Raw genomic sequence first — 18,221 nt, forward strand, 5'->3', positions numbered from 1 at the left:
GCAGCTTCTGTGTCAGATGTAGCCTGGTGTAGCTTATAAATGGTTGTACTTCAGCAATGTATTTACAGCAAATTTTTTTCTTTCAACTAAAATGATCTAGCAATTTCCATGTCACCGTTAACACAAGAAAAGGAACAGGAACTAGTGTTGTCAATGTAAAGAAAAACACCTAAATATTTCTCAGGGAGTTGATATGCATCTCCCCAATAAAAAGCTGAGCAGATACATAGGAACCATGTTTCCTTTCAGGCTGGATACAAAACCCAAATCTACTTAAACATAATTTTGGGGTTTTTTTATTTTCATTTTTTTTTAATCTTGGCTTTAACAAAACAAAGCAAGCTTGCTTTGTTTTGTTAAAGCCAAGATTAAAAAAAAAAAGAATAAGAAATAAACAAGACACATGCACCTAGTTGGAGAATACGTGCCATCACATGCCCTAGTACAGAAAATCGATAATCATTCAAGAGGAAAATCACTGTAGACTCCACCAGTAAGGAAACTTAAACCATGAAGCTCTTCTTTTATACTTTTAAAGGGGATAAGCACATTGCAACACATACGTTACCATCTCGCGCTTTTGTAACTATGGGGAACTGAATTGCTTGGATTTCCTGTAAGTTCAAAAAGTTGTTGTGTAGCTTCAGATAAATAGAAGTTTGAATAAATACACTTCTGAGTCATCAATCAACCTCTCATTTACCCATTTAGTGGGAGGGTGAATGTCTTTTATGAGAGTCTGGTGGAGCACCACGGAGGTTAAGAACATGCTCAATCTGTTTGTTCGCTGCTCTGCGGTGCTCCCTGCTCCCCAGCCCAGCGAAGGGAGGAGGATTTCTGCCCGGAGCGAGGAGGGAGCCTGCCAGCTTCCTCACGTGGCTCCGCTAACGCAGCTCCGTTTGACCTACCGTATCCCCGCACTCGCAGCCTCCGAGCGGAGACTGCCAATCACACCCAATTGTGGAGTGGGTTTGCAGCAGTCCATAATATCGGCATATTTCAAATGGCAGGTGGAGAGATTTCTTTGTCAGAAAAGCGAGCTGTGCTGGTTCTGTTAAAAGCTGAAGTGATAGAACATGCCTCCCTATGAACTGCAACACACGGGAAGCAATCGAACACTCAGGGCCAGATTCTCATCTGCCTAAAATGAACCACTTTCCCAAAAATGAACGGACTTACTGAAGCTAGCAACATATTTTATGGATTACAGTGAGAGCAAGTGTATATCTGAGCATGCGAATCCTCCTTTGAATTTAGGAGTTTGTACTGACTTTGATTGCATGTAGGCAGAAGGCGGCTGCTTACCACTTACATTAGTTCCCAGTAGCTCAAATCCAGCAGTGCAAAACAAGTGCCATGACCATAATCTACTTCTTTTGAATGGGAATTTTCAGAAAAGATTAAGAGAAAAAAGAACACATCTGTCAAGTCTAGGCTTCTCTGTCTCTTGAAAGAGTTGAGAGAAGAAGTAAAATGATGAACTGAAAAGAAAAGAAAGCACAGAGAACAAGGTGAAGCCTTCTTTCGGTGCTGCTCGGCATAGCTCCTTTGAAATCAGAGCAGCAGTGCTGGTACACACCACTCGAAAGGGCCAGGCCATGACGAAAGGAAAAAAAGAAAAAAACCCAAACAGCGATGGTTAGATGGATATCCTGAGCTACTAGAGATGCTTCTGTGCCTTTTTCACTGACCAAAAGACTAGATTACAGTCTTAAACTGTAATAGTCTTAAAAGATACTGAAGATTGGAAATAACTACAACAAAATCTTTTCTTGTTATTACCTGCAATTCCAATGTTCTTTGACCAGTAGGGTGCCACAGAGTGTCTCTACAGCACTCAGATGCGTGAAGAATAGCTACAATAGCCATTATAGTGACAAACAAGTAGCTAAGCTTGAGCAACAGATACCTAAACCATTCAGCATCCATCTACTATACTCTACTGTATTGTACTGCATCCTTTTCTCTAGACGAAACTGATAGGAAAGTGCCAATAAGTTAGTAAATCACAATAAATAAATAAATAGAAAAGGACGAGAATACATAAGGAATCATTCTGTAATTCCAGTATATTCATTACTTGCAGTATCACCCAGCTCTGTAAAACATATTGCTCTGCAAAAGCAGGAAGTATAGAAATTAGGTGAAGCAAGGGGAAAATTAGATCTTCTCCATAAGCACTGTATCAGAGTCAGAATTCAACTTTTATGTCCAGAAAAGTTGTTTGAAATCTCTGCCTCAACCCCTGGCCTTGAAGTCCTTTGGAAAACCTTTTTAGAGCATAAGGCCACCGAGGAAGAAGCGTGGTACCGCCTAGCAGAACATAGCCTCAGATACAGGACTTCTATATACCACAATGACATAGAGATATAGTAAAATATCAACCAAAAAAAAGAGAAGTTATCAGACCCTCTTTTGAAGATCTTTTAAAACGTAATTTATTCCTAGTTTTGTATACTAAATAGGAAATATAAATATATTTAGCAATCACATTTATACTTTTTCCACTATAAAATGATTAATAATTTTTTTTTTTCAAAAAGCACAAACATATATGTGAAATGTTAATTGGGAAAATGTGTGAAAGTGAAGATCTTGGTTACTTTGAATTTCCTTAATGATCTCTAAAGGAAGTTTGGGGATCATCGAGTTCTTAAGGAAAGAATACCACTCCATTTTCTGAAACAGTTTTGTGATTTTTCAAGTAGGCAAGTAAAACGAGTATCTAGATCCCACTTAAAATATATCCTGACACCTTCTCTCAACTAACAGGTTTGATTTTTGAAAAGGATAATGGACTTCTAATACTATGTGGAGCCTATTCACTGATGTAACTCAGCCACATACGTGGAAGCTGTAAAAGTTACTTTCAATATATTTTTAAACAGATATTTTTGGCATCCTTTATTTCAAGTTGTATTATGAGGGAGAAACCTCTTCAAATGGATTTTCTCTGAATAGTAAGCTACCTGAAAAATTTTTCATCCAAAATTTTAAACTGCATTTAATTGACACGGAGAAAATTGAAAAAAAAAAAACCCGTGGTGAGCCTGTCTGGATAAAAATCTGGAGGACAAAAGAGTATAGTGCCTATCTAATATAGATTGCCCTGAGTTCCCTGAAGGTTTCAGAGAGTTTGACACATAACTGCTTTCCCACGCACACTAGAACGAATGCAATGCCAAATTGGTTCTGTCAAACAAATCTGACGTGACGTACTCAGAAGTGAGGTCACAGAGCTTCCTTGCTACAACATTTTAATTGAAATATCTGCTGTATTTAAGACAGTGCAGAACAACCAGCTGGATCATCATGGAAGATCCTACTGGAACATCTATCTTGCAAAAAGCACAAGGAGCTGTACCATGTGCAGAGCTGATGTTACCAATCTCAATGTCTGAAAACATGGAATAAAAAGAAAATGTTTAATTTGAATGGGATATATCATGCAAACTTATATAAGGGACATCAGGACTATAGGAAAAAAAAAATATTAGAATTGGATAGGTCTAAGTGATAATGAACAGGATATGTTTAGAAATAGTAACAACAATGGAAGAACTGAAACAAAGAGTAACAGGTCACCAGGCTTCAGAACTGAATTCTTGGCCCCAATGATGTCAATAGCAAAATTTTCATTAACTTTAGGAGAATCATGATTTCACCCAATATTAATGAAATTTAGATAGGAAAATAATATGATATAAGAGTTAATTTTTCAAATTTTTGTACAATAAATGAACATCACTTTCATTTTTATTCAGTTTCTGCCATCTATTAAAAGCTCTTCTTTGAGGTATTTTTAGCGTAACTTCCCCAGCCTTGAGGCTGGGGGTTAGGTGATCCTATGGGAGAAGCAAAAGGCGGGGCGGGAAATAGGTGAAGCAATACCTGTTTTGCTCAGTGGAATGTGTGATGTGACCTGTGAGTTGAAGGAGAAACTTCCATTCTTTGATGTCCCAGAGATCAGCAGAGAAATAACAAAGAGACCAGATGTGGAGACTGGGGCAGGTAATGAGCGCTCTGTCTGTGTGCTCAGCCTGGCCTTCTTACAGTTTCCTGCATTTACAGGAATTACTGCCTTTTTTTTTTTTTTTTTTCAAATCCTTAGCTTTTACCTACAAGCATCTGGAGTTAATACCGAACGCTTAGTTTTAGCTCCTCTAGTATTTTCTGTAGTCTACTTTAGCCTTTACCCACCACAATTTTAAACTCCAAAGATAGGTCTTCGTTGTTGAGTTAATTCACAAGAGTTAGCATAGATCAAGGCGAAGACAGACACATGTGACATAAATCTTGAGCAGCACAGGGTAACCAGATGATCACACAAAAAGCTCAGGCTTGTTTGGAGAGTATAAACATGTTAGGATCTGCTGAGCTTTCAGCCTAGGCTTGTGTTAAAAACTTCTCAGCATGCAAATGAAGAGATATTTGTGTGGATAGGTCTTTAATGAGTGACAGTGCTTGAATTATAATTTGAATTAGCTCTGGAGTAAAATAAGCTTTAAGACCACTGATCCCATGGATTATTTGCAAAGAAGCTATGATGACAGAAGGAAGGCAGGTGTGAGCTCTTCCTTCTGTGAGACTGGGGGCTAGAGGTACTCCTTTTCCTTCTGTCCCGCCTGGATCCAGCAGACACCTGCTTGTTCTGTTGCTTTCCATCTCGTGGCAGCCAAATATTTCTCTTTCAGTTGGATGTCATGAGCTCTAGTGCTCGTTTACAACCAAAATTTACGTTCCCTCATTATTGTAATTGTTCAGCTCAGTACTGTAATTTGAAATCTGCAGCTTCTGATAATAAAAGCACTGAAGTATGGAACTTACTGTTACATCTCTTACACTGTGGGATAGACGTGCTCCAGATCACATCAGGGATCTGGCTGTTGCCATGCCTTAGCTCTCTTCTGATTCATCTGTCTTAGTCGCCTCCCATGGAAACGGGGGAGCAAGAGCACCAGAGAAGAAAAATGGTTGTGTGCGCTGTGCTCAAGGTGCCATGCTAACACAAAATATTGACGCAGCTGGAGCACAAACATGAACCTGACAGCTGGATAATTCACCCAGCAGCTTTGAGAATCTCATGGAATCACAAAACTAGCCACAATTTAATTTTTTTTTAGCAGAAAATGCCAATTCGTAGCTAAATGTAGCACATAACTGTGCGGATATTGAGAATATTTTGTTTTGATGGTTTCTGGGAATGCATAGCTTTGATTATCCATTTTCAAACCAATTTTTCATCACAACTTCTTCTATTTTATTTGGTACATCACGTGAAAAAAATTAAAATCAGGGAAAAACATTGTGCTACATGCTCGCCTCCTGAAATTTCATTTCTTTAGCTTCTTACAACTTTTTGCATTCATTCCCTCCAGACATTTAAGGGGGGAAAAGACAAAAACAAGCTCAAAAAGATTGGATTCATATACATTTGGATATAAAGACAACCAGTTCCCACCCATCCCTTCTTAAAGTGAGATCGCAGAGATGCTATTGCGTGAAAGAGACCCTTGCATCATTCTGCAATTTTCTCTATACAGTTCCTCGTTTGGAACACATCACACATTTCCAAGCCTGGTGCCATGCGCCTGAGATTTGGCAGGTTTTGCAATCCCGTAGGTGTTTGACATCCTAGCAATCCTTGCTGATGATAACAGGAAAGGCCAGAGGGCCAGATGGGAATATGAAAAGCAGCTGGGATCACACTGGAGTAAGGAATCGGTGAAGGTTTGCCCAGGCTCACTGATTTTGGTTTCGTACTGTGGCCAGCCTTTGATCAAGTCATGGCTGTAATTTTCAATAGAACATATGCATTTTTACTCAGGCTTTTATTTTACTGTCAGATCTTTGGCATTTAAAGTCCTCTCTGCTCTTGGTCTCTGTTAAGGAGGGAACAGACCAAGAGAAAAGAAAGCTGACCTGCTTCACTAGATACATTGGTATGTTGCTGCAGATAGAGTGGCAGGACTGGTGCCACTGGCATAAGGAGCCGGCCTTATTTAGTATCCAATCTACCGTATCATTCAGACAGTAATTTGAGCTCCTTGGGTTTTTCTTCTTCGAAACACCTGCCTCTGGTCCTGCAGGACTCAAATGTCAGCAAGCGAGGACAGAGAATAAATGCCTTCCCAGTCTCTCTGTTTGGCGAGCTATTCTTCAACTCCCGTCTTGCTTTCCAGGTCATACAGGTACATTCTTTGAAGCCAGGGAGGGTTACAGACAAAGGAAAATACAGAATAAAAGCCTGCAAGTTGGAAGGGCGAGTATCATCAGGGGCCTGAATAAGGAAGCGTGCAGCAAACACTGAGGAAAAGCTAGAATGATGCTCACAGAACGCTGCAAACAAGAGGTGAGTCATGGGGAGTAAGTATACCATTAATATAGTCTGAACTGCTCCAAGAAATAACAGACAAAAAAAATCAAAAACCTTTTCCTGCACCTTGGATTTAGAGAGGCAACAGAGTGAAAGCATGAAGTAATGGAGCTGGCGGTGCTCAGTAAAAGGAAGTGCTTATTTGAAGGGGGTAGATGTTCTAAACATCAGTGAGAGGAAGATGAAGCTGAAGTCCTCTACAAAAGTAGAGCAAGTCTAGATCAGTCACCGTTAACCCCGCTGCGAGGAACAGCTCAGCAACACAGGGCAAGGAAGGCAGGATCTCAAACCTTGTGCAAAGGGGTGAGCACTTTTCCTATCCTTCTGTTCAAAAGAATTATAACCCTACTTAAAGCTGGTGAATAATTTCTGCTGATTCATAGAGAGACATTTGCTAATTCCACCAGCATGAAAGGAGAGCTACAGACAGAAATATTGCAAAGGAGGCTTACAATTACTCCAGGCTTTTAAACCTCTGTCAGCAGTCCCACAAGCAACAGATATTCTTACAACAGGTTCTTTAACAAGAAGCACATCTAAAATGTGCAAGGGAGCATTGCACAGATGTGTGGAAATCAGCTCAATATTGGAGTAGTGTGGATTTCCTCATGGGCTTATAGCTGAGACAGGCAGGAGCATCCAGTGAAACAGGGCAAACAATTTCACTCTGTCCAATGCAACAGGGTCTCATCGGAAGGGTAGACTTAAGCCACTATTCCCAGACTGCCTTTTCCAACAGCCTGAGAGCTAGTTTGCCTCTCTGGCATGAGGTGAAATTCTTCTGCAGGAGAGGAAATATGTAGTAGTCTCAGAAGGATATCATACCAGAATTAAAGGAAGTCCTGGATAAGAATTAGTATTCCTGCATAATATTATGGAAATTCTTTATAAAGAGGCTGTCTGAGGCATCAAACTCCTGCATAGCACGAAGCTGTGATGAAACTGGTCTCTCTGTGACTGCCCAATAAGAATAAAATGAAGAAATATCATCAGAAAATGAAACAGACCTCTTCCACAGGAAAACATTTTCTCTAGGTGGACTTTCAGTTGTGAAAATCCTACATGGTGTAATTTGGCATGAACACTAATGCTGTCCTGCTTGGAACGCCAAATAAGAATTTACTTACGTTTTTCTGCACCATTAGATCTGGAGAATTACCTGAACAAAATCTATTGGTTTGGATCAATATTCTACTTCGCATCCACGAGAGGTGCAGTTCCTGGCTTCATGTGCTCCTGTCAATTTACTTTCTTGCTAAACTACATCTCCCCCGATTCATTAATATTTTAGTAGATGTTTTGCTCCATACTCTGTGACTAGCTTTAGCATACAGACACATCCTACAGATTCAAGATGATCTCTGCCCTCCATCTCTCTACACTATAATGAAAGAGGTGGTATGGAAATTATTCAGTAAGCTCCCATATCCTTCCAAAATCCTACACATGGAATAAACTACTGCAGAGGAAAGGCACCACATATCCCAAGACTGTCTATAGCCTGACTCTATGAAAACACTTTTGAATAGCTCATTCCAGAAAATAGAAAACATACATTAAGACATCTTCTCGTCCCCAGCCATTGAGTGGGACAACCTGTTAGGGAGACTGACTTTCAATTAGGGTATTTTGTCTCTTTCTTTCTGTTGCCTGACCAGGAGGTTTGGTGTTCCTCTTTAGTTTCCTTTTTTTAGTGCTTCCTACACTAGAAATACATCTCTCGATGATGCTGGAGCCTTTCTCTATGTGGTCTTCATTCCAAGACCATTCTATTCTCCACTCGTTACTTCAGATGGTAGTTTCAATTCCAATTTCTTCCTAATCCAGATATTCATCCCTTACCTTTAAGAACAGCTATTCTTAGTTTCTTTCCAACTACCATTCTTGTCTGTGTTCCTTGCCTGGTGTGGACACCAACAAGCTCACTCACCAGATGATTTGTTTTTCCCATTAATTTTACCCTCTCTCAAACATAATCCATAGACAGACTAATTTTCTGTAGTTTGATAGCCATCTTTGGAGAGAAAGATACGGTTTCAGTTTATATTGTATTATTATATGAGCTACCAGTAATAGCAAGCAAAAAATCAAAGACTTTGACTTCTTTCCAGCTTATGTGGCCTTTGCTTAGAGGAGAGGTATACTTCAACACAGTGAGAGAAATTACCTAAGGCCATTACATAAACCTTAAACAGTAGAGTTTGTGTATAAGTGGTAAGGGTGACTAATAGTGGAAGCACTGTTAAATACAAGCAATCATGAATGTAAGAAAAAGTCCCTTGGCGGTCTTTTTGGGGGTAGCAATAAATACCGCAGATGTTAGCAGCTTTAAGTAGACTCAGATTTTCTGTCATAGCAGTAGACCGCTGGGTACAGAGTTTGAGTCTACAGACAGGCTTGCTTTTCTTTGTTCCCCTTTATCAATCATTTGGAAGTAATTGGCAGATGCCACCGGAGATCCACACTCACACCTTCAAAACCCCTCACTGATGCCTTTCTTTCCTGTCACACGTTAGGCACAGGTAAAGAAGAAACTCCAGATTTTTTCCTATAGGGAACTTGCCCATTTGTCTGACTGGCAAACTTCAGATGGCCTCCATCACATCCAGGTGAGTTCCTCTTTTCTTGCGGTGATTTGGAGAACAACTGTTGCAGTATAGCTGTAGCCCTGTATCTGGATGTGCCCATTCAGGAAATACCATAAATGGAAGGAAATATTCTAGACATAGGACAAAATAATCCCCATATCGTCCTTCCTAGGCAAGACACGTTTCAGGCAGCATCACCAACATCCTTCACATTGTCCATGTCATGTAGCAGCGGTCTCTGTAAACAGGATCCCATGTCTACGTTTCCATGAAAACGACATTGTTACTCCTTTCTGTTTGACCTGCAGAGCTCTCCATCCCCTCAGTTTATCCCATTGTTCTTTCACACCAGTCCTTGTGTTTAGGGCCTCTACTTCATTTGTGACATAGTTGCTTTACTTTCCTTCCTTCAGATCCATTTTTATGACACATTAGCTACAGAAAAAAACCTCTTTCTGTTAAGACCTCTAATATTCCAGTTGTCTATTCACTGCTTAGGCTGTAAGAATACCTGCTAAAACACATACCACATGAATATAACGCTGAGGAGCATCTTTGTAAGGCAGGCAATAAACTATTCACCCCCCACAGATCAGCACTTCTGATTCGGGCTGCACGCTCAGGGCAGCCGAACCCACATGAACGCAACGCATAATCCAGATGGTTTTAGAAATCTAATAATCATTATGTCAGCAGCCATCTCCTTTCTTATCTCGTGATTTTAACTGTGACTGGCTTGAAGTCATGTGATACTCTAATTAATTAAGCCTTCTGCATACACCACGTATCTGCACACAGATATAAGATCTCATCACCAACGTAAATGAAACTATAAATCAGTTCACCAAACATAACTGAAGAAATTCAGAGCAGAAAGTTGGAGACGCCTTTACAAGTGACTCATAACATTACACAGCTCCTCCGTAGTATTGGAGAGCTTATACACTAGAAATTTGCTCTTTCAGACTCCAGAAAAAGAGATGTTTTTTCTTGCACTAAGCAGTAGCAGCAGCAGGGAAGTGACTCATGGCAAAACAAACAAATGAAACAGAGGTAAGAAGTGAAAAACCAGTTCTGAAAATCAGGGCAAAGAAAGGAAATTTTTAAAAGGTTACACTGTTTATTAATTAGCACCATAATTTTACCTCACTCTCTTGTGTCTTACCACTTAGGAAATGGTTGGCCATGAATGGGTCAGCAGGCAATAGCACTCCCATTTCTGCTTGTGCAACTGTCACTTCCAGGTAAATGGAAGAGACAAACACCTGGCCACAGATGTTTGTGCTACTGGTGCTGCCAAAAGATTCACAAAAGCTGGTTACCAAGCAACAATTTATGACAAAAGTCTAAACAGCATCCTCTTGGTACTCAGATTTGAGAACAGAAGAGTCAGCCCCCACTGCTGTTGTCAGGTCACTCAGGAGACAGGGTGTCTCCCGCCACAAGTGTGACTGGTGTCATAAACGGTTTCCCATTAACCGCCCTTTACTTTTTGTGAAGTTGCCTGCTCTTAAGCTGTGAATTGTGTCTAGTAAGAAGGTAACTCTTAGAAAGCATGGATCACAGAGCACTAAATGACTAGGTGAACGTTTAAGTGGGCTTCTGGATCTCTTACCGTTACCTTGATGTTTATTTAATGGACTAGACACTCGCACACAATGGTGATAAGTGCCAATTATGGAGCTGAGAGAGAAAGAGTGCTCCAATTGGGCTGGTAAAAGCAAAAAAAGGGCAATCCTATAATGCTTCTGTGAGCAGCGCTCCTCATACCAGTGCTTTATTAAACACAAATTTCTTTTTCTTCTCCAGATAATTTTATAATAAACAGAACACTTCTATTTTTGAGCTTGTATTTTTTTCTTTTGTTAATTTCCAACACCAGGACACAATAAATATACATATACACGTCCAGTTACGTATACATACATTATATTTTAATATACAGGCTTCAGGTCATAGGGATATCACTGAGGGCAGAGTTCGGGCCACAGTCTGAAGGACGTTATATTGGCCTCTCCTGCTAACAACCAGCAGCAAAATTGCATTAATCCCACACTGCATGAATCCTCAGAGCATCCAGCTAAATGCGCCTTTCTAGGTCTTATTCATCTTCCGACTCTGCCACACGCTGGGTATTTGGCAACACATATGTGAGGAACATGGAGAGGAGATGGAGATGAAGGCTTCCCAGGTCTGCCACCACCACAGCTAGCAGGGACGGTCTGAAGAAACAGGTCCTGAACTGCCTTTTTTTTTTTATGGACACGAAATGAACTTAAAAGCTTTTTTACAAAGCTGATTAGACAGACAGTGTGGCTTCAGATGCTTTGCGAGAGCTTTTTTCACCCCCTCCTTCATTTCACCTTATTTAAAATTAACTTACATTCTCACCTATACTTAAGCAGAAACTGTTGCCATGGTAACCCTGGAGGTCTTCTAAATCCAGCACATGATGTAAGCAACACAAACAAATCCCTATAGAAAGGGATCCTGGCACCAGACACAGCCAGTTCTGCAAGGATTTCATCCAGGGGGAGTGGAGGTAAGAGCAGCCACTGCTGCTGCCGCCCCAGGAAGGTACCAAGGCTCTCAGTCAGGAGGCACCTCTCATCCTTCTCCCTTCTCAGATGTGCAAGGAGCTGAGAACTGAGAGCCTGAGGCTCAGTAATGAGCTGGGAGAAAGGTGCCCCCAGAGCTGACCCCAGCACTGCTGCATACGGAAATCTCAACAGAAGCACCAGATCAGTTAGCTTGGTGGCAGCCCATGGTGAAAGAAGGAGCATGGTTCACATTGATTTCCTCTATTGTTTTTGCATTTATTGCTTTTTTTTGCCCAGATGCCCTGTTTTTAGATGCCTGGCCCCATCATGTTACTCCCACAGCAGCAGCATCCCACTGCCAGCTTCCTGGCCTGCCGTGGGCAGTGGTACGTGACTCAAGGGGCAGGTGGCCAAGGCAGCACCATCCTGACTTGTACAGAGCTGGTCGCATCCAGGTCCAGAGACACCACCAGGCTGAAGCAGTCTTTGTCATCATCATCCATCATCCTATGATTTCGATGCTTGTTGGATGTACCAAATTGTCAGCCCTCTTGGATAAAATACCCCAGTTACCCACACAAGAGCTGTAGCTGTACATTCAATTTCTACAGTCCCTCTGACCCTGCCTGAACATCCTAGCACTGAAATGCAGCATGAAACGAGGTTCAGTCTCCACAATTCCCTCCAACATTTCCTCCGTCACTCAGCTCATTAGTGCTTTCATGTAATGAACAACTACTCATAAGACTGGAGTGAGACCACTAAGTCATTTCCCATGGACTGCTTAGCTGCTATCAGAATAGCAACAACTACTGATTTGGGCTGGAGTCGAACCAAAGAGCCCATTCCTTCAAACATTGCCCAATGCATCTGCTGAAAATTATTCCACATGGCATACACATAGACAGAAATCCTCTTTAAAAGACTTATTTCCATCCCATCTATGTGACTTGCCTATATATTCTCAGGCTTTCCAGGATTTTAATTCTCCTCCCTAACTATCTGAATTCCAGGTTTTGTGGCATTTCTGAGCACTGATAAATCCCTACAAAGCATTGATTTAACAATGGAAACAAGAGTAGATCAGGAAAAAAGGGAATTTAAAGAACAGGTACCATCCTACCATACAAGGCGAGGTTTTATAGACGATAAGGCCAAAATAAAGGCTGTATTTTTCTGTCCTTTTTCTGTTTTCTAAGAGAAATCTTACAGACTGCCGCATCAACAATCCCAGAATTTACAGCAGGGCTCTTTACAACGCGGGTGTCAGAATCTAGCACAGGAATTCAGGGAGGGCAGGAGCTATTTTTGTAAAACTATCATTTGATCTCCTTGGACTATCTTTATCACAGAGTATTGTGAGGATACATATGGCAACATATAGCCTTTCTTGCTAAGAGCTCCTCTGCTTCCTATGTGGAAAATTTGCTGGTGGTTTTGCCTAAGCAAAGACTAGAGGAACAGGGTAAATAAAGCTCTTTTAATTTTTTTTTTTGTTTACTTTTAAATAAATGAATAAAATAAACCAAGAGCAACAACAGCTACAAAAAACCCATGGGGTAATCGGTGAATTTGCCTACCAAAGTGCTGACTTTCCAGCTTCTGCAGCTCTCATTTCTACTTCAGTTGCCTCCTCCAGATATTTTAAAATCTATATAGACACACATATTGGACAGATATTCTCCTACTTTTGATCTCTGGAGATTTCAGCTCTGTGAAAGCTCAAAACACTTATTGGTTCTGCTCACCCTCTGTTAGCTTGGCACACTAAGTCACACCAGAACTATATTTATCACTTTTAATTTTCTAGTATTTTAACTTTTTTATCTTATTAAACAATTATCGACAATCTGCAAAAGTTAATGGTCTTTTTCTTAATTTCAAAGTTTATTCTTAATATTCCTCCCTCCCTATCCATATGTGAACCTCCAATTTGCAAAGCCGACTGCTGCTGCCTGAACTTTATCGGTGACTTTTAATTAGACACGGTGACTTTTGAAACTGTTCCTGCTCTGCATGGTACCAGGCAGTCACGGGCATTGTCAGACACATGGTTTCCAGTTCTTCACTGTCCCAAACCTTACATAATTTAATTAAAACCAGCAGAAATTAAATAAAAATTGTACCAAATCAGAATGCCACACCTTTCCAATTGCTTTCTCCTGGTGTGAGTGACTGCATAATATACCAGTCAAAATCAGGGAAATCAGCTTTACATTTTTACCATTTAAGAGGCTTAAGCAGTCCCCTGGGATCCAGTTAAAGTGGCCCACATAAGAGTAGGGAAGGAGAATGAAACTTTCTGCTTGTGATTCAGGGCTCACCAATAATGTCTTTTACTTTTTTCTTCAGCCATCTTCACTAACATGCTCTATCCAGAAACTTTAGAAGCCATCAGAAAAATTAAAGTATGGCTAGAGACAGTTCTGCTATCAGGAGAGAGCCAGGAGTAGAAGAGAAGGTCGTGGGATACTGCCAAGTACATTCAAGCTGTACTCAATAATCCTGTGACACTAACGTCATCCTGTGCCCTTGTCAAACAGCATTCCTACCTGCACAAACAGATGTGGGAGTTCTGCTCTTGGGATCTGCGCAATCATGCGTCCTAATCCCAAACGGGTGCCCAACGTGCCATCATCTCTCATCGTTCTACAGTCTTTAGAAGTGTCTCTATCAATTTAGTCTCCAGCATGTTTCTCTGGCAACAACATACCAAGGAATTAACTATTTTGGAATCTGACTTTCTCTTTAAGGACTAGGTAACTGCAAGAAGCTCAGTAGCTGAGGCAAGAAATAAGAACTTCTTATCCATAATGCCAAGCTCATACTCTAACCCCTTACAGCTCCAATGCCACACCTATTCAAAAAGCCCAAGAAGGATCCCTGCTTTGCTACTATGTCTTCTACAGATAGAAGTCAAAATTCCATATATCCATCAAATTCAGGAGAACTAAGCTTTTATTCACATACAGACAAAAGCAGTATGGAATACTAGTCAAGGGAGACCCAGAGAAGCACGCACAACAAATACAGTATTCCAGCCACTGACCCAGCACGCAATTCTTTCAGATGCCATGTTCACTTACCACTTTGTACACATACATATTTAAATTTATATATTTACGTGTGAATGTACATGTGCATATATGTGTACATACATATTAATATATTTCTTCCACTAGTCCAAAAGAAATAGCACGATATAAGAAGAAATAGTACCTGAAACTGGGAGAGAGCAGTTTTTCTGTGGAAGATAGAGGAGCCTGCAAGTGAATGAAAGTAGCTGAGCCCTTACTTACCAGCTGAGACACATAAACCACTATAATGAGTATGCTGTGAACCACACCAAGGGATAAGGCATTCTGCTTCACAGCTCAGGTGAAAAGCATATATGCAATCAGTTTACAAGACCAGTTTTCCTCTGCAACTGGTTCAGTAACTGAACATGCCCATTGACACACATCAGAGGAGAAGCAACACCTTGTGAAGCACAGGTCACCTTTGCCCTCCCATCCGCTCGTTATCAACCTGTATTCCTAAAATATCCAGCTACTAAACAAAATGGCTCATCAGATGCAACATTTAGCTTGCCTATTTACAGAACAAAGCCTGTCTCATTTAACTATTAGCCTTAGCAGGTATGTCAAATATGGTAAGACACGATGAATCACAGGTCTGGCAAAACCTGAAGGATATTGCTAGACAACAAGATGATTTTTTTACTGAAAAACTGAATAAGAACTGATAAAGCTAAAAATGGTCAAGGCTGGTTTTGCATTTTATCGGTACAGTACCTGGGGGGAGCGTTTTTCCAGGCACTTTGCTGAAGAAAGCTGTATGGAAAGCAAGATGGGGAATAAGATGGTGAGATAAGAGGGGTGTTGCATGCTGTGTAACAAGACTGAAAGACTGCGTGGTAAATTGCTGGGAGGTCCCTACTTACTGTCTCCGTGCAGGCTCAGTTGGAACACTAAAGCAGTGGTTGTTGTAGTAGATTTCCTGAAATCACCTACGGAACTGGTAAAAGAACGTGGGACTTACTTAATAAGCTATTAAATAAGGTATTGCATATTGATCTGACAAGGTGGCTTCAGTTACTGGGAGGACGCACACACAGGCTGCTAAAGTGAGTTTATCTGAGTCTAGTTATAGACTTTCTTTGCCATTTAGGTGGTATTTGAAGTAAGACAGGAATAAAAGCAGTTTCCAAGCTATTTGAAAGAGTATTTCTGACACCTCAGGTCAACTGTCATTTTATTTCCAGGGCAGATATATAACTACTCTATGTGGAACTTATTTAGTAAAAAGTGGACTGGAGCCCTGGACAGGGTGTCCGTGCCTAGTTTCTCATGTAGCCTCTGACAGAATAGCACTGCCATTTTCAAGCCACACAGATAATTTCGTACCTGTGGTCTGGCCTCAGCTGCATGAACTCCACCGAGATGACAAAAAGCAGGGAATAAATTAACTGCCAATTATTTTTGAAGCTAGCTACAGTCACTTTTAGGATGAATATATTTTTTCTTGGCCTAGACCACTTGAAATTAGCAGTTTTTCCTTTTCGTTTTATGGCACGGAAAAGCGAGGTCGTTCTTGAGGGAATGTTAAATATTCTTATGTATTCCAACAATGTCTCTGTGCTCCAAAGGTGCATGCAAAACCTGTGGCAAAACCTGGAGCTGAAACCCTATTCCTTGAAACTGCATAACAGTCTGCAACAACGAAACCCTACCAAATATCTTTAGGAATTATCATATATGGATCATATTCCTTTTTCTTCAGTGCTCATGGCTTTTTTTCCCAGGCCTTCACTGCGCAGTGACCATCAGCAAGCTTTGACGGAGAAGCACACAGCAAGAAGATATTCTTACTTATTTTTATACGTCTTGATCCAGTGTTTCAATCAGAGCATAAATTATTTCTCAGGAAGACCACCGTTTCAAATATTATTTACATCTCCATTGGCATACCTCCCTTTTTTGTTAGCATACTGAATGGAAGGAAAGACAGAAAATGTAGTATGAATATTAGAAGAAGCCCAGCTATCTATTACATTACAAAATAAATTCCCTAGGAGAGAATTACAGGTCTCTCACCGGAAACACCTAAAGTCTAGCAGGGAATGCATTAAAAGAGGTGCAGCAGAGAACTATGTTAATCTCACAGATGTGCCAGATGACCTAAAAAGGTTTTATCCTCTAATACATAGGATTCTACATTATATGTATTTCTCTCATCATTCGTCTTCTCTTTCTGATTGCAAATCCCATTCAAATGCACGCTTCTTCTCCTGCATAATGCAACGTATAAAATGGCACTAACCAATTATCTTAGCTATTTAATACCTACAGAGTCCGTCCTTTTGGAATGCTATAAGCCTGTTTTTTCCTGGGATATGTCATTAGAATGGAAGTGCCACTATGTTCCTGATGACTTGTATGAAAGAAGAAGACAGGACTGATTGTGAATGTGTTAATTATATTTTAACTTTGCAATGCATTTCAGAAAATATTAATAAGACTGAAATTTCAATTATTAATTACATAATGACTAACACAATGCAGTTTTGCAGTCTAATCCAGGCACATTCCTGAATAATTTAATTCTGAAAATGGTGTGGCACAAAGGGCCTGGATCACAGTACAATCAAGCAGTAGTGGGAATGTAATAATCTCAGGGCAAAGAAATCCAAATTATTTTCTTCCAAAAAAAACCCCTGAAATTCAAATGCTCTTCAGTGATAAAAATTAGATTAGGAAATGTAATCTCAGCACAATATCTAATCAAAGAATAGGGCACCAACCAGTCATTTCTTACATTAATATCAGTGTCAAAACCTGCACTCCAAAAATGTGCACTTCCAAGTGTTTGACTGATGATGTTTGTTTCCTGATTACTCATCACGGATTTTAGCTGCTCACCGATAGATCTTTCTCCGCAGTACCTATTGCGTAACTGGTCATATTTACTATTAGAGTATAGGACAGCTGGCAGGGAAACAATCTGAAAAAAGTTGTGGAATACAGAAAGCCTTCAGAATTTTTTTACTGCGATGCAGAGAAAAACAGACATCATGCAAAAATATTTGTTAAAAAAACAGAAATTGTTTCTCATTCCTCCTCCCTTCCACCCTTAGTCTAAATGCACATGAGCCTAGAATTTACTGAAAATCAGACAGACAAGGGATTCGAAGGAAGCACTCCCATGCCTGAAAAAAATCCTATGCTGGCTACTGCAAGGTGAAGGAATGTGATCTCCTGACACCAGCCCCTCTTGTCTCTCGCCCTTTTTTCTCCCTGCCTGCCCCCTCATCAGTCTCCTTTCACTGCCCTTTGCAGCTAAAAAACACCTTGCCAGCGAAGGGCTGAACTGCACTTCTGCAAAATATTTCATTTTTGGCAAGTTGGCATTTTCTGACAACAGCGAGTACCCACGTAGCTCTAGGTTTGACAGCCTGGCAGAGGCTGGGAGGATGCTAGAGGTGCAAGGGTGCAAGAAGCCTGTCCAGGGAACACTTTGGTCAGGCTTCTTATTTATTTTCAATGGACTGACACATCCTCACAAGCACGTCTCGGAGGGAAGGAGCTAGGATGGTGACCCTGGTGGCTACCCACATGTCAGAGAATAAAACAGAACGAAAAAGTGGTGACCACATTATTATTTTTTTAATCTACCCTGGATTCCCACTGCCATGAGAAGGAGCATAGATACAGGAGC

Source organism: Rissa tridactyla, chromosome 2 (genome assembly GCF_028500815.1).
Source record: "Rissa tridactyla isolate bRisTri1 chromosome 2, bRisTri1.patW.cur.20221130, whole genome shotgun sequence".
Classification (NCBI taxonomy): domain Eukaryota; kingdom Metazoa; phylum Chordata; class Aves; order Charadriiformes; family Laridae; genus Rissa; species Rissa tridactyla.